The 20,272-nt window shown below is 42.7% G+C and overlaps 1 long non-coding RNA gene across 1 annotated transcript in view; it reads right to left on the bottom strand.

Moving 5' to 3' along the window:
* The window catches only part of LOC118150272 (uncharacterized), a 53,626-nt gene that overhangs the window by 19,837 nt on the left and 13,517 nt on the right, over positions 1-20,272 (bottom strand). The window lies entirely within an intron of this gene.

Genomic DNA, 20,272 nt, shown 5'->3' with positions numbered 1-20,272 from the left:
ATGCTTTGTTACAAAGCATTCCTTTGGGAGCATACCTGAAACCTTATTAGAATTAGTGTAAATTATACCTACTGGTATGTGATTAGTGCAGTAAGAACTCTTACTTCCGTTACTTTGTATTTTTTTTTTTTTTTAAGGCTAGTCAAATGAAGCAGTGGGAACTTTGTATTTATTAAATGCAAAGAATAAATTTATCAAAATTTGATATCTACAAGTGAACTGCAGTATACAAGTCATCGTAGACAAACCATATGAGATTGACTAAAAATGGTATTGTTATCAGAACAGGCGGGATGAGTGACCAGTGTCAGAGCGTGATTCTGAAGGGTGGTTACAACAGACTGTACGGTAGTTCCGTTATCCACGACACATGCGGAAAAGACACACTTGCCACGTTTTTCTCTGCTCTCACACCACAGAAACAATCATCAACAAAGAAGGCTTCCATGATCAAACATGGGGAGGGTTTTTCCCCACCAACAAGCAAGCAAGCATTTCTGCAGATGACACAAGCTGGGTGTCCTCTAAATCAGTTCTCATACTCTTATCTGCAGATAGCATCAGATTCCACAGTTAAAGGGCTCAGTCCCATGAAACTCCCTTTCTACATCAGTCCTGAGTCTGAAATTCCAGAACCTCTGACTAACTGGCTTCAATTTGGGGTTCAATTGAGGTTCCCAGGACACCCTCTTTGCGTTAAATTGATTTGCTGGAGTGGCTCAAAGTACTCAGGGAACACATTTACCAGTTTGCTATGAATGACATTACAAAAGGTACCGATGAAGAGATGCAAAGTGTGGGGGAAGTGGGACAAAGATTCCATGCCCTCCCAGGACACACCATCCTCCAGGAACCTCCATGTAGTCAGCGAACTGGGAGCTCTCAGCCCAGTCCCTTTGGGTCTTTATGAAAGCCTTATGACATATGCACCGCTGATTAAGTAAATCACTGGCCACTGTGACTGAAAACCTTCAGGCTTTCTCTTCGCCTAGAGTCTGCAGAGTGAGACAGAAGATCTCAACCCTCTAATCAATGTCTTCACGATAATGACCAGTTGCCATCCTGAATCTATGTAGGGGCTTCCAGCCATCAGTCATTAGCATACAAAAAGACATCAGTTTGGAATACGGTTTTAAGAATTGTACACCAAGAAATGGGTCAGCGTCAGTCAAACATAGATTTTACATTTGCAGTTTTTATTTCTGTGGTTGCAGCTAATAGTCAACTGTATTCCAAAAATATCACATGGAAAACTTAAGAAACATGTCATAAGTTTTAGTGTGCCATTCTGAGAATGAAGCCATAAGCCCCCTCCATCCAGACCAGGATGTGAATTATCCCTTTGTTCGGTACATCCACGCTGCATATGCTGTGCACCCAGTCATCAACACAGTCTCCTGTGGCCAGCCATCAACGTCATTAAGTCCTAAAGATCCAAGGTCACTCACAGCTCGTGATCTTTTTTCTGACTTAGATTCAGGGGGTGCATCCTGGCCTAATGGCGTTACAATGCCTGCCTCGTTCACCTCACTGCGTCTCATTACACAGGCATCGTATCACTTCACATCACAGGAAAAAGGGTGAGAACCACAACAATGTATTTTATTATGACTTACTGTGCCTAATTTATAAGTTAAATACTATCAGACATGTGTAGGAAAAATGGTATGTGATTCAGTACTATTTGTGGTTTCGGGCATTTACTGGGAGTCTTGAAATGTATCTCCTGCATTTCAGGGGGAACTACTGCACTTATTTTGTTGAACACAACACAGCCTCCCTAGCTCTGCAGTTAAAACTGTTCAGGTTAGGATAAAATCACTTATCACCAGAAGCCAGCAAAACATAGGAATCAGACCAGGAACAAGGATCCTTGCAAAGACTTTCCAGCTGCCAGTGGAGAAGAGCTCGAGAGAGATCACTGTGTTACTCTGGCTAACACTCTTCTGGGGAAGTGCTGGTGGGTTATTCAGTTGTAGCTATATGCTCAGCTCCACGTATAACAAGGCCCAGATTCACCTGCCATGTTACCTCCCACAGAAAGAACTACTGGAAAGATCACTCCTATAAGAGCTTAGCCACTCCAAATCACACCTCACAGTCAGAGAGAAGCTTAGAAACTCTGGGGAGGTGTGGCAGGCCGCCAGGCAGTACTATCTGATGTGAAAAATATATCAAAAGAAAACTACCAATGCCCTCTGGCTACCAGAATGTGCCAATGCTTCCCCCTCTCCTCAAAAAACATTTTTTTAACCTCATATAAAGCAAAGTTGTGTGATTTCCTTGCCATTCCTCATGACAGAGAATCTAGTCATAGGTGAGTCACGTCATCACAATACAGACGGTTTTCAATTCATCCCTCAAAGGAAGAGGATCAGTGAGGAGCATGGGTATTTACCTATAGCATTCACTGCCTGGTCTTGTTTCCAACTGAAAGTACGTATGAAGACTTTGTGATTCCAGTATTATAAAGTACAACCTCTTGAATTTGTTCCCTTCCAAGGAACAGAGAGTCCATCTGAACCCGCCCCATAAACCAAGATGCTCCAGTTTGTGCTGTGTGTATGCATGGTGTCATTTTCCTCAACCCTTTCCATTATGTGGCAAATATCTACACAAATCATGTTTTCTAAATATGTAAAGCACCTGTCATCAGATCTTACGATAAAAAAAAAAACAGAAGAAAATCAAAAGGATAAAGTATCTTAAATGACTACATTCAATTACCATAGAACTTTATTTTTTAACTAGTCAAAAATATATCCACTGTATTATTTCAACTATATGACTCTTCTGAAAAAAGTAAAACTATGAAGACAGAAAAAATCAGAGGTCGGAGTAGCTAGGAAGAAATGGGGTGATGAACAGGCATAGTATTGAGAATTTTTAGGGCAGTGAAACTGTTGTCTGTAATGTTAAAATAATAGATACATGTCCTTATACATTCGTCCAAATGTATAATGTACAGTATTAAGAATGAAGCCTGATGTCAACTATGAACTTGGAATGATTATAATGTGTCAATGTAGGTTCATCAGTTGTAACAAATGTACCACTTTGGTGGAAAATAGTGGGAGGCATGGAAAATAATGAGAAATCTCTGTATCTTCCTCTCAATCTTGCTGTGAACCTAAAACTGCTCTAAGAAATAAAGTTATCGATCTAGAAAAGATACTCATTGTCTATGCATCCCAGGAATGCCGGAACAAAAACTAAAATGAAAAATAAAAGATATTCACTGAACCTGTTATTACGATATATTGAAGCAAGTCACGGTGACCCCCAAAACGAGCTCATTGAAGTCATAGCATGTAGGCATTGTTTCTCAAATTGAAGGACATAAAATACGTGAAACAAATAAATTCAATTGCATGCTCAGGCAAGAAAATATTGATAAAATGATGGAACATTTTATTTCACAGTGCTAAAACAGGGATTTAGCACAATATGAAAACTAGATTATTCATGTAATGAAAATAAAAGACCACTTTTATTCTAATTTTAACTTAGAAATTATTAGGCTTATTTAACAATTTTGCTGAAAGGCTAATGAGATAAAGAGGACAGATTGTAATTACCTGATACTGCTATGATGACTTACAAAGAAATACCTGTTAGTCACCAAAACTCAAAAAGTAATCAGCATCGCAGCTAAGGATGGATCATACAACAGAAGCTAGTACCAAGTTACCTTATCTTAGATTATTTGCTGTTAAAATGAAATTTTAAAACAACACCGAAAATTAAGTTGGGGCTAAAACTTTTGTGCAGAAAAGATTTCATATAGCAGGCAAAAGACTGACATCCTTAGAAAGGGCCACATGCAAGGCTGGCCCCTTGGCAGGTGTTTAGGAAACTGAGAGGGTTCCCACGATTGCCTGAGAAGAATGGCTCACTGTGTCTAAAGTGTTTATAGAAACAATGTGGTTACTTTGAACAGATGCTTTCCTTCTAGAGTCTGGAATTTGGGTACGTGTGAGGGAGAGGAACCTCCATTTAAAAAGCTTGGGTACTGAGTCTCTAATGAGACGCTGGTACTAGTGGACGTCACTGCACATGTGTTGCCAAAATGTGAGGCTGGGAGAATTAAGCAGATCCTGGGACCTCCTGGAAACTTGTGCATGGTTTCCTCCAGACTTGACCAAATGCACTGTTTCCCTCGCATTTTGCCGTGCCCTTTCATTGTAATAAGTTAAAGATCTGAGTGTGACTGTTTTCTGAGTCCTGGGAGACCTTCTAGTGAACCACCAAACCTGGGGGTGGTCTTGGAAACCCTTGACACACACGCATCATGTAAGATTTTTATGAAGTTGATAAAAATGACTGTCATCAGATGGTTATTTCACAGAATAACTTTCCCTGATCTGTTTTTTATTTTTTCTCCTTGACATCTGACTTGAGATTCTTGTATTTCTGAATCTAATTGAATAAAGCCATAAAGGGAATAAAACAATTACTTCAGAAAATAATGTGAAATAAGCAGCAATCCTACTTTAACGAGAATTAAAAAAAATAGAGAATCTTGAGGATTGACAGTATGTTCTACAATATGAATGTTCCTAAAAGAAAAAAAAAAGACAAGGTAGTCAATTTTCTGCAACGCAATTGGGGCTTAATTTCTTTTTATAACAATTGTGCAGGCCGGGTGCAGTAGCTCATACCTGTAAAACCCTAGCAATTTGGGAGGCTGATGCTGAAGGATTACTTGAGCTCAGAAGTTCCAGACCAGCCTGGGCAATATAGTGAGACCTTATCTAAAAAATAAATACATATATACATATGTATGTACATACATAGATACCTTAAAAAGAAAAATAGCTAAGCATGGTTGTGTATGCCTGTAGTCCCAGCTACTTGGGAGACTGAGGAAAGGATCATTTAAGGCCAGGAAGCAGAAGTTGCAGGGAGCCAAGTTTGTACCACTACACTCAAGTACTGGCAACAGAGGGAGACATTGTCTCAAAAATAAACAGATAAATCAATCAATAAATAATTGTGTATCCAGCTAAATGTAACCACACATGACTATGGTCCCAGCTACTGAGGAGGATGAAGTAGGAGGACTGATTAAGCCCTGAAATAAAACGAGAAGACAAGATTAGAGGGGAAAAAAAAAGGGATAAAAAGGAATGAGCAAAGTCTCCAAGAAATATGGGACTATGTGAAAAGACCTAATCTACGTTTGATAGGTGTACCTGAATGCGACAGAGAGAATGAATCCAAGCTGGAAAATACTCTTCAGGATACTTTCAGGAAAACTTTCCCAACCTAGCAGGGCAGGACAATATTCAACACCAGGTAATACAGAGAACACCACAAAGATATTCCTCAAGAAGAGCAACCCCAAGGCACATAATCGTTAGATTCACCAGGGTTGAAACGAAGGAGAAAATACTAAGGGCAGCCAGAGAGAAAGATCAGGTTACCCACAAAGGGAAGCCTGTGAGACTCACAGCAGATCTCTCAGCAGAAACCCTACAAGCCAGAAGAGAGTGGGGGCCAATATTCAACAACCTTAAAGAAAAGAACTTTCAACTCAGAATTTCATATCCAGCCAAACTAAGCTTCACAAACGAAGGAAAAATAAAATCTTTTGTGAACAAGCAAGTACTTAGAGATTTCATCACCACCAGGCCTGCTTTGCAAGAGATTCTGAAAGAGGCACTACACATAGAAAGGAACAACCAGTATCAGCCTTTCCAAAAATATACCAAAAACTAAAGAGCATCAACATAATGAAGAATTTACATCAACTAATGGCTAGTTAACATCAAAACAGCTAGTTAACATCAAATGGCAGTATTAAACTCACATATATTATTATTAATCCTAAATTTAAATCAACTAAATCCCCCAATCAAAAGACACAGACAGGCAAATTGGATAAAAAGCCAAAACCCATCGGTATGCTACATCCAGACCCATCTCACATGCAAGGACACACAAAGACTCAAAACAAAGGGATGGAAGATTTACCAACCAAATGGAGAGCAAAAATAAATAAATAAATAAAAAGCAGGAGTTGCCGTTCTCGCCTCTGATAAAATAGACTTTAAAGCAACGAAGATCAAAAGAGGCAAAGAAGGACTTTACATAATGGTAAAAGGATCAATGCAACAAGAAGAGCTAATGATCCTAAATACATACGCACCCAATACAGGAGCACCCAGATACATAAGACAAGTTCTTAATGACTTATGAAGAGACTTAGACTCCCACACAATAATAGTGGGAAACTTTAACCTCACATTGTCAATATTAGACAGATCAACGAGACAGAAAATTAACAAGGATATCCAGGACTTGAACTCAGACCCGGAACATAAACTTAATAAACATTTATAGAACTCTCCACCCCAAATACACAAAACATACATTCTTATCAGTACCACATCCCACCTATTCTAAAAGTGACCACATAATTGGAAGTAAACCACTCCTCAGTGATTGCATAGCATTTCACGGGTTTAAATGAAATATTGGTTGGCTGCTTGTTATTTTCCTCCCTTATTCCTTCCTGTCTGCATTTTTAAAAAAATGGTTTTAATGGACTGTTTGTGTTATCAGGAAGGCTTCCAGTCAATGGTGGGTTACTAGGAGCTAAGATGGGGAAATTAAAAGTATACTCGGATTTTCAACTGCACAGGGATTAGAGTCCCTAACCCACATTATTCATGGGACAACTATAATTATTTACTAAATACAAACAATTTATTATAAAAATGAAATAGAAGATCCACATGTATAACAAGTTCAATTTGTTAGAATGTGACTATAGAGAAAACACACAACATACTAACAATCTTTTTCCTTAGTTATGCAAAAATTATACAGTTTTAGGAACTGTAATTAGTAAATGATTGTTTTCAGACAATCCTGTTTCAGATTATAAATTAGATACAACTGCCTTCTTAAATAACTGAATTCCAAACTAAAGGAGATACATTTTGAAAATTAATTTGCATATATGTATATACATATACATACTTGCAATTTACACATTTTTAAACTGGTCTTTTTCCATTAAAACTACCTAAATATTACATCTTACTTTCTTTTTTATCAAGAATACGACCAACAAGATCAATGAGAAAGTTACTATCAGCAGTCTGACTTGCATTGAAGTATCTTCTTTTTACGTTCCAAAATTTGGTGTCGAATTCTATGTATAAAAAAGTAATAAATAAAATTGCTATTTTAATACTAAAATAAAAAATATTTACCAAACATAGTAAATTCTTAAACCATTTCAGGCAACATCAGCGCTAATACCAGAACTTTAATTTCTGTCCCATACACTTCAAAATTTTAAGCTTTGCAAGTTTATTAACCTTTCAATTAAAGAAAAAAAAAGTGAAGTACTCATGAATGGAGGGAGCACAGCTCAGTAAATGAACTACGCTTAGCTGGACATCGCGCAAAGCGTCCTGCACTCAGAACAAGTCCTTGCTCTGTAACCAACAGGTATTTGTGATCAGACAAGTTGCTTCTCTTAGGCTCTATGGTGTCTTCTAAAAAATAAGGATTTTGCTGCCTTACTTCATTAGGTTGTTAGGAAGATGTAATGAGATTACATGCTTCAATGTTCAGAGAAACAGTAAAGCAATGGAATAATTTATTCTTGAACTTCATTGCTGAAACTATTTTGGAGTCCCAAATAAAGCTTGATGTGTGTTTTGCCATAGGTTCTAATATTCAAATGTTGCAGTTTTCATAAAACGTTATTAAGTGCTAATTTTGTTTATTAGTTGTATTTATTTTGGCTTGGAATTCAGGGCACTTTAGCTAATTCATGACTTATAACTAAACTTACATATACATCTATTATTATCTCATTAAAATAGATAACATAATTGTCCCTATTACTGAGCTCATCGATCACACCAGGAGCAGGAAATGAACAGATGTCAAAACCCGGCTTGCACAACTCCTTCTCTACCTCCTCAAACTCTGAGCCGGCATGTCTGTGCCAGGATGCTGGATCTCCATGGTCTGCTCCAACAGACGAGAAAAAACCCTGCTTTTATTGTTCTTCAGGTTTCTGAAGGAAATGCAAGTTGACATTTTCCCATTTCCAAGACATGTGCTAACATGTTTGCATGTAATGTCACGTGACTCAGCTCTGTTCTCCTTTCATGCGTCACAGTACCTCAGTAGTTTTATAGTGATCATCACAATTTTAACATCGGTATCTCCTGTGTTGGTTTGACTCACGCTGCTTCCTTGGAGCTGGTCAAGAAATAGTCAAATGACCTTCAGGGCTAATGCAAAGTATCAATGCTGTAGGACTTTGTGCGCCATCCTTAGGCAGCGGCCATGCTTATGCTTATCCGCTATCGACCCAAGTTTAAAGTATGCGCTGCTGAAGCGAGTCCGAAGCCCTGTTATACACGGACACTCACGAGTCACAGAGGAAGCTCAGCTCTGTTCAATCCAACTCGCCTGCTTGAGATTCAGAGAATTTTATTGAATGGCTTCCTGTGAGGTGGAACTTAAAAATATATTTAAAACTTGAGGTAGATATGCAGGTCGCCTGGGAGGTTTTTATGCCTGTAGAAATGGATTACTTGAGGGGCCAACTGCAGGTTGGTTCCCACTGCTCTGTGGACAGGTAACACGGAACCTTCTGCTGTCTAACCAAGGCCGCTGCACAGGATATGAAAAAAGCCTCAAGATTCAAATCTGAGGGCAAAAGGGAAAGGGACTCTAACCTCTTCCAGCAGCATTATTTGCACATCTCTGACTGGTGGGAACAATCTCAACTAATATTTATTAGAGAAAAGACCAACAGGTGTCTCAAAGAATAACTCACCATGAAGGCCTAGGCTAAGCCTAGCTAAGATGTGGGCTCCAAACAACGTTTTTAGTGTAGGGGAAGCATCAACTTGCTCACTATTTGTGTGGGTAAAGCTAGGAGGCCTGGCTCCCAGAGCAGGGTGCTGGGAACAATGGCTGAGCATAAGTTCATAAACTAATAAACACCAAGGCTTTGAACTCTATGTATGAATCACCATGAGAACTGAGGGGTCTGAATCAGCGAATGCATCCTGGTGGCAAAGGTCAATCATTATCAGATTGGAGGACCAGTTACAATGGCAGCAATACAGCAAGTGCATCCGTGGAAACAACAGAATAATTAGAATGGCCTTTTCCCCCCTTCTGACTTGTAAAGAAAGATTGCCTTCCTTGGACTTAGAAAACACCTTAGCTTCTCGGAAAATTCAAAGAAAGAAGACACAGAAGATAGCCCCAGGGATCAATACAAGATTTCTGCTAAACTGAACTTTTCAAGACCCAATAACTCACTGGAAAAGTCAGGCCAGGCATGGTGGCTAGCACTTTGAGAGGCTGAGGCAGGAGGATTACTTATGCTCAGGAGTTCGAGACCGGCCTAGGCAACATAGTGAGACCTTGCCTCTACAAAAAAAAAATTGAAAAAGAAAGAAATGAAGAAAAAAGAAGTCAAAGATGTGGCTCTATTTTTATCTGCTGCATGGGGATTAAACTTAGAATAACATGAACCACACTGAGATCCCCTTGCATTCTACTTCTACCTAATCCTACCTTCTGCTCGATTTCTAGCTAAAAAGTGGACTAACTCTTGCTGTTTCAAACGACCTGAACGAAACTATGAACTATCACCTAATGTGTAAGATTCAATGGTTGCAGTTATTTTAAACATCAAAATAGTATTAACTGGTCTCTTAATGCAAACTCCTTGTCAAACCACGATAAATAGCATAATCCTCTGCATCTCCTACACACATATCTTGAGTAATGACATTAATAATATTTTGCTGAAGAAAAATACTGACAATACCTGATGAGCCATAATGTACAGGAAGCGTGAGGGCTGCTCTAAAATAGCAAAGAAACATCTCCAAGAACTTTAATAAAGTCATTACTAAGCAGCTCGTCTGATACACTTTATCCATTGAATATGCTGCCCGTGAATGTAGACATAATAACCACCTGCATGTACCAGCTTGTGTCTATAAGCATCTTGGGTGCTCAAGTGTTCATCTTTGTCAATTATCACCGAGGCTAAAAGAAAGGGGCAACAGGGAAGTCTCCTGTTCCACTGGGGGATGACATAATACAAGTTGCTGACTTGTAGTCCCTTGATGGCCAGGAAACTGTGCTGAGGTCATTTATCTAAAGCAGGCAAAGACTTAAATGAAGATTTCCCCATTGCTTTCCTAGTCTGAAATATTGTAATTCACATCAGCTAGGGGTCAGATAAGAGCTATCTAACAGCCTGAAAACAATCATAACAACAACAAGGGCAATACTAGTAGTCATAAACTAGAAGTCCACACTTCAAAAATTAATAAAACAAATACAAAAACCTTTAGCTAATGTAAGATTACAAGACCAAAAACATCAGATTACAAATGACAAACACTCTATAAGAGAAAATGAATCCTACTCTATGTCCTGTATGTTGCTTAGTCCAAATATTTGCTTTGCTTTTTTTTTTTTTTTTTTTTTGAGACAGAGTCTCACTCCAACACCAGGCGCCAGGCTGGAGTGCAGTGGTGCAACCTCAGCTCACTGCAACCTCCACTTCCTGGGTTCAAGCAATTCTCCTGCCTCAGCCTCCAGAGTAGCTGGGACTACAGGCATGCGTCACCATGCCCAGCTAATTTTTTTTTTGGTATTTTTAGTAGAGACGAGGTTTCACCACGTTGGCCAGGATGGTCTCGATCTCTTGACCTTGTGATCCGCCCACCTCGGCCTCCCAAAGTGCTGGGATTGCAGCCGTGAGCCACCGCACCAGGCCAAAGATTTGCTTTTCTACCTGATTATTTGTGTTGATATTTTTCACTATATGCCGATAATTATGTTAACCTTATTAATATTTCTGACTTGAGTGACGCCACTCTAGAACACTCGGGTTTTTATCTTAAACAAGAACTACGATACTCTCTCAGCCTATCAACAGCACGTACATTTGCTTGGGTTTTCACTAAAAATTCCACCATTTGCTGTCGCTTGCAAATTATAGCAAATAAAAGTGGTATGTTTCCCTCCTATAAAACAGTAAAAGAAATAATTCACAAAATCACAAATTTCTCAAATGAACTAAAACTCTTCTCTACGAAGTTTGAATTTCAACATACATATAGAAAGGAAGTGAATGAAAAGCAGCCCGGTCCTTCGCACTCCTCTGTGCTTTCGGATGTGCTGCTCTCTGCCTTGCAAACACCCCTCCTCGGCCTCCCCACATTCACTGTGGCCATCGCCAGAACTCCCTTCAAACATACCAGTCCCAGGAATCCCTGCTGAGATGACAGCACTTAGCGTGGTACATTGTAACCACTTCACTGTTTCCCCCTGAAACCAAGAGCTTCTTGAGGGTAAGGCCTGTATCTTTTATCTCTACAGCCCCCAAAACCTAAAACATAGTAGCAAATGCTTTTTTACATAAATTAATGATCTAAATTATTATCTCTAGAGCAGTGTTTCTTTTTCTTTTTTCTTTTGAGACGGAGTTCGGAGTTTCGCTCTTGTTACCCAGGCTGGAGTGCAATGGCGCGAGCTGGGCTCACCACAACCTCCGCCTCCTGGGTTCAGGCAATTCTCCTGCCTCAGCCTCCCGAGTAGCTGGGACTACAGGCACACGCCACCGTGAGCAGCTAATTTTTTCTATTTTTAGTAGAGACGGGGTTTCACCATGTTGACCAGGATGGTCTTGATCTTTTGACCTCGTGATCCACCCGCCTCGGCCTCCCAAAGTGCTGGGATTACAGGCTTGAGACACCGCGCCCGGCTTTTTTTTTTTTGAGGGAATCACTGAGAATGAGAAGAGTGAATATAAACCATCATCAGTTTACTTTTTACTTTTTTTTTTTTTTTTTTGAGACGGGGTTTCACCATGTTGGCCAGGCTGGTCTTGAACTCCTGACCTCAGGTGATCCGCCCGCCTCAGCCTCCCAAAGTGCTGGGATTACAGGCGTGAGCCACCGCGCCTGGCGTCACTTGCATTTCTAAGGAAGATTGCTGAGGAGAAAGACATAATGTCTGCAATATTCATAAACTATCCAGCGACGACCAGGAATGACCTAAAAACAACTTCTGGGCATTCATGGAAAGGTGATTATTTGTGGTATAAAGAAAAATAGTTTTAAACGAAATTCTAAAATCCGACCCCATAACTGAGGGATTTCTATAATCTATAGACTATATGTTATAAACAAATACGCACTGATTTAAAAGCCTTGACATCTTCATCAAAATCTACAACATAAGAGTTGTAAACTTAAATACCAGGACAAAGGCAGGTGAGCTGAGTAAGGAATGTACTGATGCGGGCACCATGGGAAACTGGAGACCATAGGCCTTTTACAAAGGTGCATCCTCCGCACAGCAGGCGAACGGCGATAGAAACCCAGGGGATGCCATATTTGACTTTTTAGGACAAGTCTGGAGTCCAGATTTCTGCATAAGCCTTCTAAATTTTACATGTTGACTCAATTTATAGAGGCAAACAACTCTGTGCACATTTAGAATATAGCCCTTTTGTTTTTATATTTGCTATGGCTGTGTAACTAAATAGTTGTGTATAATCCAAGTATTTGCAAGTAAATATTTTCTTTCTCTAGTATCATATGTTTTACTAAAAAATCAGGCTCTCATATGTAATAAAAATTGCTATTAAGACTCATAATACCCATTTCAAGAATTTTTCCAACATGTATTTATTTACAATCTATCTGTCTATAATTTTCCCAGATTGTTAGACAAATAGTTTATATGAATCCGAAATTAAATTATTAAGATAATTTCTATGGAAATTCTTTCAATCAAAAGAATTTTTCTTTATATCAAATTTATAAATGAATTCCCTGTAAAATGAAAACACACTTCTCATCTGAATATATGTATAACATAGTAAATACTTTTCAGGTATGTTTTCTTTAACTTCTCATTTTTTTCCTGACACACGGGCAGTTTTAATTTTTAGTTTGCTAAATCAACCTTCGGAATGCCTGCCTCTGAGGTCCTTCTTAGGGAGGCTTTGCCAACATAAAGTATAGCTGTAAACGAAGCATTCGTGTTTCCTTCTGATACTTTTCTCACTTGCGTATGTAAAAGTTTCTGTCTGTGTTCCATCAGGCACTCATGTTTGCGATATAAAATTTCATCAGTTTTCTTCAGAGAGCAGGCATGTTTCATTAATAGTTCATCCTTTCCTATTCGTATCTGTGAACATTGTGAATCCTTACATATATCTCATATCATTTCAGTGTTTCTGGATTTCCTATTCTGCTCCATGCATTTATCTCTATTTTCAGCTGTTAGTAAACAATTATAGAAATAGCACATTTTAATACCCAGAGAAGCCACTATTTTTTCAATCCATTATAAAATTATTTAAAATCTCATCACGATAGTAAAAGCACGTATCGTGCAAAAATGTTAAAACCTTGATATTTTCCTTCGGTTTACGTAAAATTGATACACGCAGAAAGAGCTAACATTTTGAGAAAAATGTGTCTTCTCATTTAAGAACACAAAACCCACCTCCCACTCCCAAGTTTCCCTCTAAGACCCTTCTGTAAAGAACCGATCTATGGTGAAAGTGATCCAAGATGGCCAACCACTAACAGCTCAGGATTGTAGCTCCCAGTGAAAGCTCAGAGAACGAGACGACGCCACACTTTTAGACGAATTTTCGTCACTCACGGATCAGCCGATTCCCAGTGGAGGAGCCCCACGGGTCGCCAGCGTGACTCTTGTGGCCGCCGCAGCGGTTTTGCCGGTGTCTCGGCGCAGCAGCTCTTCATGCAGAGCCAACGGGACTGCTTCCCCTACTGATCGGAGTTTGGAGCTCCGGGAAGTCAGAGCCGCTTGTTGCGGACTCAAGAGGGAAGCCAGACCAGAGATTCCCGGGCAGAAGAGCACCATCAGTCTTACCGCTGCTATTTAGGCTGCCACAGTGGGTTGCTCGGATCCCAGCACTGGGAATCAATAAGTCTGACGTCGACTCAGAAACCTAATTAGAAAGGCGGTTCATCTACAATGAAGGGAAAAAAACAGCCTAAGAAGGCCGAGTATACTCAAAATCAGAACCCATCAGCAACAGAACAAGCCCTGATGGAAAAGGACTCATCAGCAACCGAACAAGCCCAGATGGAAAAGGACTCATCAGCAACCAAACAAGCCCAGATGGAAAAGGACTCATCAGCAACCGAACAAGCCGTGATGGAAAAGGACTCATCAGCAACCGAACAAGCCCTGATGGAAAAGGACTCATCAGCAACCGAACAAGCCCAGATGGAAAAGGACTCATCAGCAACCGAACAAGCCCAGATGGAAAAGGACTCATCAGCAACCGAACAAGCCCTGATGGAAAAGGACTCATCAGCAACCGAACAAGCCCTGATGGAAAAGGACTCATCAGCAACGGAACAAGCCCTGATGGAAAAGGACTCATCAGCAACCGAACAAGCCCTGATGGAAGAGGACTCATCAGTAACGGAACAAGCCCTGATGGAAAAGGACTGTGTTCCATTATCTGAAGTAGGCTTTAAAAGGTGGATGATAAGAAACTTCTGGGAGTTAAAGGAACTTGTTCTAACCCAATGTAAAGAAACTAAGAACTCTGAAAAAAGGTTCGATGAAATGATGAAAAGAATAGACAATATAGAGAGGAATATAAATGAACTTATGGAGTTGAAAAATACAACACGAGAACTTAGTGAAATATGTACAAGCTTAAATAGCCGAATGGATCAAGCAGAAGAAAGGGTATCAGAGGTCGAAGACCAACTTGATGAAATAAAACGACAAGACAAGAATAGAGAAAAAAGGATAAAAAGGAATGAGCAAAGTCTCCAAGCAATATGGGACTATGTGAAAAGACCTAATATACGCTTGATTGGTGTACCTGAATGTGACGGAGAGAATGAATTCAAGCTGGAAAATACTCTCCAGGACATTATCCAGGAAAATTTTCCCAATTTAGCAAACCAGGACACTATTCAACCCCAGGCAATACAGAGAACACCACAAAGATATTCCTCAAGAAGACCAACCCCAAGGCACATAATCGTTAGATTCACCAGGATCGAAAACGAAGGAGAAAATATTAAGGGCAGCCAGAGAGAAAGATCAGCTTATCCATAAAGGGAAGCCTATTAGGCTTACAGCAGATCTCTCGGCAGAAACCCTACAAGCTTAGAAGAGAGTGGGGGCCAATATTCAACATACTTCATCAACAGAACTTTCAGCCCAGAATTTCGTATCCTGCCAAATTAAGCTTCACAATTGAAGGAAAAATAAAATCTTTTAGGAACAAGCAAGTACTCAGATTTTATTACCACCAGGCCTGCTTTACAAGAACTTCTGAAAGAAGCATTATACACAGAAAGCAACAACCAGTATGAGCCTTTCTAAAAATACACCAAAAAGTAAAGAGCATTAACATAAAGAAGAATTTACATCAACGAAAGGATAAAATAGCCAGTTAATATCAAATAGCAGCAACCCTAAATTTAAATCGACCAAATCTCCCAATCAAAAGATACAGACAAAACTTAACGGTATATCCAAAGATATACAAAGACTCAAAGTGTTGGAAAAAAATTTACCAACCAAATGGAGAGCAAAAATAAATAAATAAAAAGCAGGAGTTGCAATTCTCACAATTGACAAAATAGATTTCAAAGCTACAAAGATACAAGGGTAAAAGGATTAATGTAATAATAAGAGATCTTAACACCCAGATACATAAGACCCATAATGAGATTCAGATTCAACTAGACAAAAAATTAATAACGATATCCAAGACTTGAACTCAGATCCAGAACAAATAAACTCAATAGAGCTCTCCATTTTAAACACACAAAATATACATTGTCCACTTCAAACACACAAAATATACACTGTCCACTTTAAACACACAAAATATTGATCAGCCATTATTAATACCCATTTTTAGAATGAAGTAATATTCCTGTTCTTTTTCCCTCTTTTTCTTTCTCTTTCCTTAAAAAAAAAAAAAGGACGGATCTATGTAAAACGGGCGTTTTATCTGAGAAATTTTCGCCTACTGAAAATGACTCCCGGTATTTTTGATAAGGGAATGAGTTATCTCAGTAGGGGCCTCCTGCAATGTATAAAACACCATGTTTTAAACGTGAACGTTAAAACAACAACACTGTATATGCCTAACTTTGTGAGTTAAATCACTCGCATTCTCCACCACGCGCTCCAGCCGGGGAATTAGGAGGGATAAAGCAACTGAGGCGCATTTGGCTCCGCTGCTCCGAAGGTGCCCGGCGCCCTCCAAGGCTGCATCCAGGGGAAAGCCGAGCCTAGGGAACCCTCCCGCCCAGGCTGAGCCCCGCTACCTGTGCGGCTTGTCCCGGGCGTCCAGGCCTCCGCTCCTGCGCTCCAGGCAGCTCCTCCTCCGTGGCGTCGCCCCTGACAGCTGCCTTGTGGATCTTCCGCGCTTCCGCGACACGGATTCGGTGCCCGGAAGCGGTGTGGACGGCGTCTCTGGAGCCCGGGACCTGAGGTCCTGCTCTGCCTTGGCTCCTGGCTCCGGCAGCGGCGGAACTTCAAGGTGGTGACTTCTCAGATCCCCAACAACCAGCTCCTGAGCCGCGGCTCCTCCCACCCCAACCTGGCGCCAATCCCCAATCTGCGATCCCAAATCTGCTTTCCAGCCCAGAATCCGCGATCCAGCTGGGTCCACTACAGCCTTCAGCAGCAACACTCGCAGCCTCTGACCTCTCGGACCGAGGAAGCCCGGCAAAGCCCTTAGGCGCGCGCCTGCGCCACGGTGGCCGCCCAGCTCCAGGAAGCCGCTCCCAGGTGCGCGCAGGCAGGTGGGGCTGCAGCTCCGGGCAGGAATCGCTGGGCTCTGGGTTCTCTTGGGCTCGCACGCCCAGGCTGCCAGAGGACCACAGGCACAGGATCGCAGCCACGCATTTTATATCACAAACATAAGATCCTGATGGAATATTATCTTTTGTGTTTTTCTCTCTCTCTTTTTTTATCTTTGAAGCATTATCAGTCCTTACATATATCTCATATAATGGAGGAGGAGGAGGCCTGGCCTGTCTAACCTTGCGGCTGCCCCACTCATCCTCAAAGGGAGATCGGGTCTGGCATGGGCACTCTGCAGCACTGGAGCGGCTTCGCGGATGGCCTACCTTCAGCGCCGTGTCTCTGGCCCTGGGGTCTGCCTGGCAGGTGTCAAGGATCGGGAGACGCATGGAAAGTCAGGGGTTGCTCCTTGGCCCACCGGCCCCCACTGCTGCCTACGCTGGATGGGCAGTTTGCAAGTGCAGCTCTGGTACTGGCGCAGGATGATGGAGCTTCCCTTGGGTGGTGTCAGGATCACCAAGTGCACAGCCCATCTGGCCCGAGGGTCCGCTCCTCATGGACACCTCTCCGGATCCTGGGCCCCTGTGCCGGGCACTCTGCATCCACACTGATGAGACTGAGCGGCTGCTGGTGGGGCTGACCGCCTGACTTTGCCGCCTGGGTGCCCAGCCTCAGGATTCCTGCTGCTGGGGGCCTGGGCCTGGTGTGGGGTGTCCAGCCACTTGCTGCTCCCATGCCACGTCTAGGCTGCCGGGGTGATCGGGTGCCGGCGGTGGACGGGGGCCAGGGTACCTGATGTCCTTAGGGTCAAATGCATTGCCCACCCACCTGAGGGTCTGCTCTGCCTTAGCCGCCTCCAAGAGTGCAGGGACCACCAAGCGGCAATTTAGGAATGCTTAAATTGAAGGAAATATTCTTTCTCTCTCTTTGAGAAATAAGTGGTGATTTTGTTTCCTTTTGTTTTTGATACTCAGCTACATCACAAAACAAAGGTGATGCAGAGGTGACAGTCCACAGCCAGTTCCTCTATAATAAGCTCTTTACATTGTATTTTCAGTGAAGTTACCTGCCATCTTTGTACTGCATCTTGGTGAAGATCTTTCTTCCAAGTTAGACAAGAACTGGGACATGAGCTCTTTCCAGTAATAGCTCCGTTTCCGTTCGAATTTCCAGAACTGTGGGTGCTGAATAACTGGCACTCTGACTTTAAGTGGTGCAGAAGGAGGCCAGTAGGGGGCGCCAGCCATCACACTGGGAACAACAGGGCCCTGCAGTGTCCCCAGCTGCCAGAAGGGGGCATGCTGCCAATACACTGTGAGCAACAGGACCCTACCGTGCCCCAGCAGCCAGCAGAGAGCATGCCACCACTACACTGTGAGCAAGAGGGCCCTACAGTGCCCCACGCAGCCAGAAGGGGGCACACGGGCACCACACCATGAGGAAGAGGACCCTGCAGTGCAGCACAGGCACCACACTGAGAGCAAGAGGAGGCTGCACTGCCCTGGTTGCCAGCAGGGGGCATGTTGCCACTACACTGTGAACACGAGGGCCCTGCAGTGTCCCGGCCGCCAGCAGGGGGCGCCAGAGCCCACCTTTTCAGATTTCCGAGGCTCCCCAGCTGCCGTGCATCGCGTCACAGTGGTCTGCAGAGTTGCACCCTCCTCAGTATAGACCTGGGGGGCACTGTGAGGGTGGAGCTGCGTCCTCGGCACAGACCCTGGGGCGGGGGTCTTACTGTAAAAGGGCCTTGCAGTGGCCCTAGCTGCTAGCAGGGGGTGCGGGCACAGCATCATGAGCATGAGGATCCTGCACTGCTCAGCCGCCGGCAGGGGGCACCCCAGCCCGCTGTTTCCCATGGCAGACACATGGTGCTGTGACAACACAACGCACGCACACAACATAACGCATGCATGCGCCATAATGCACGCAACATACGCAAGCACCGTGAGGCGACGCACGCCAGTGCCGTTAGGCCACCTGAAAAGGTGGGCTCAGGCGCCCCTTGCTGGTGACGGGGGCACTGCAGGGCCCTCTTGTTCACAGTGTACAGGCAACATGCCCCTGCCAGCAACCAGGGCAATGCAGTGTCCTCTTGGTCACGGTGTGGTGCCTGTGCTGCTGGGCCCTCTTACTCGCGGTGTACGCCCCCCGCTGGCCGCTGGGGGCACTGCAAGACCCTCTTGCTCATGGTGTCTTGGCAACACCCACATACTGGCAACCAGAGCACTGCAGGGTCCTCTTGCTCATCGTGTGGTGCCCGTGTGCCCCCCTGCTGGCTGCTGGGGCATTGTAGGGTCCTGTTGCTCAGTGTATTGGCAGCATGCCCCCTTCTGGCAGCTGGGGACACTGCAGGGCCCTGTTGTTCCCAGTGTGATGGCTGGCGCCCCCTACTGGCCTCCTTCTGCACCACTTAAAGTCAGAGTGCCAGTTATTCAGCACCCACAGTTCTGGAAATTCGAACTGAAACGGAGCTATTACTGGAAAGAGCTGATGTCCCAGTTCTTGTCTAACTTGGAAGAAAGATCTTCACCAAGATGCAGTACAAAGATGGCAGATAACTTCACTGAAAATAAATACAGTGTAAAGGGCTTATTGCAGGAAAAATAGGCCCCAAGGGAGGAGTGCTGGTCATGCAGGAAAACAGCCTAAGAGTCCTGTGCAGGGAATTTTATTTTGGACTTCTTCACATTCCTGCTTCTGTCTCGAGTCTCCACCTGTTTTCTTTGTCTGGTTTTTCTGCTCCTGCCTTAGGTCCCCGACTTGCCCCTCTTAGGCTTGTGGGACCTCCTCACTGTTGGTTAAGGCAATGTGTGGTGATCAATCCAAATCCAATATTGGGGCTGGCTCCTTCCCGCCTCCAGGAAGGCCCTACAGTGGTCACATCTGTACCTCCTGTGCCTATCTCTTTTGAATGTCCTTCTCTGCCGTAATCTGTACTTATGGTGCCAGGTTTCTCTTAAGAATGTCCCCTTTGTCCTTCTTATCAGCATGTAGCTAGCAATTTTCTGACATCTTAACTGTAGAGTGAATGATGACTGGGGCATCCTAAGAGGAGTTCTAGGGTGTTTCTTTCTGCATAGATACCTCTTCTTCCTCCTACCCACAACTGACAAGTGCCCATCCACTCCAGCAGTAGAGATGCTACTAATATATAAGTCTTTTACGGATCCTCCAGATGAGTCTTCCCACCATGTTCATGTCTAGCTATTCACCTACTCTAACAGAGCCCACTATCCTGTGTCTTTCCCAAAAGTAGTGAACGATTCACTGGAAATCATAGGAAATGAAATGAATGTAGATGAAAACTTTACAACTTATACAAATAATCACTCAAAATTACCCTGACACTAAAAATGCAAAACTGTATAATCTGGAAGAAAACATAGAAAAAAGCTATACGACCTTGGGTTCAGTGCTGAGTTTTTCCAAACAA

This window comes from Callithrix jacchus, chromosome 22, assembly GCF_049354715.1.
Source record: "Callithrix jacchus isolate 240 chromosome 22, calJac240_pri, whole genome shotgun sequence".
Classification (NCBI taxonomy): domain Eukaryota; kingdom Metazoa; phylum Chordata; class Mammalia; order Primates; family Cebidae; genus Callithrix; species Callithrix jacchus.
The sequence above is the reverse complement of the archived record's forward strand: the minus strand, read 5'-3'. Positions and strand labels throughout refer to the sequence as shown.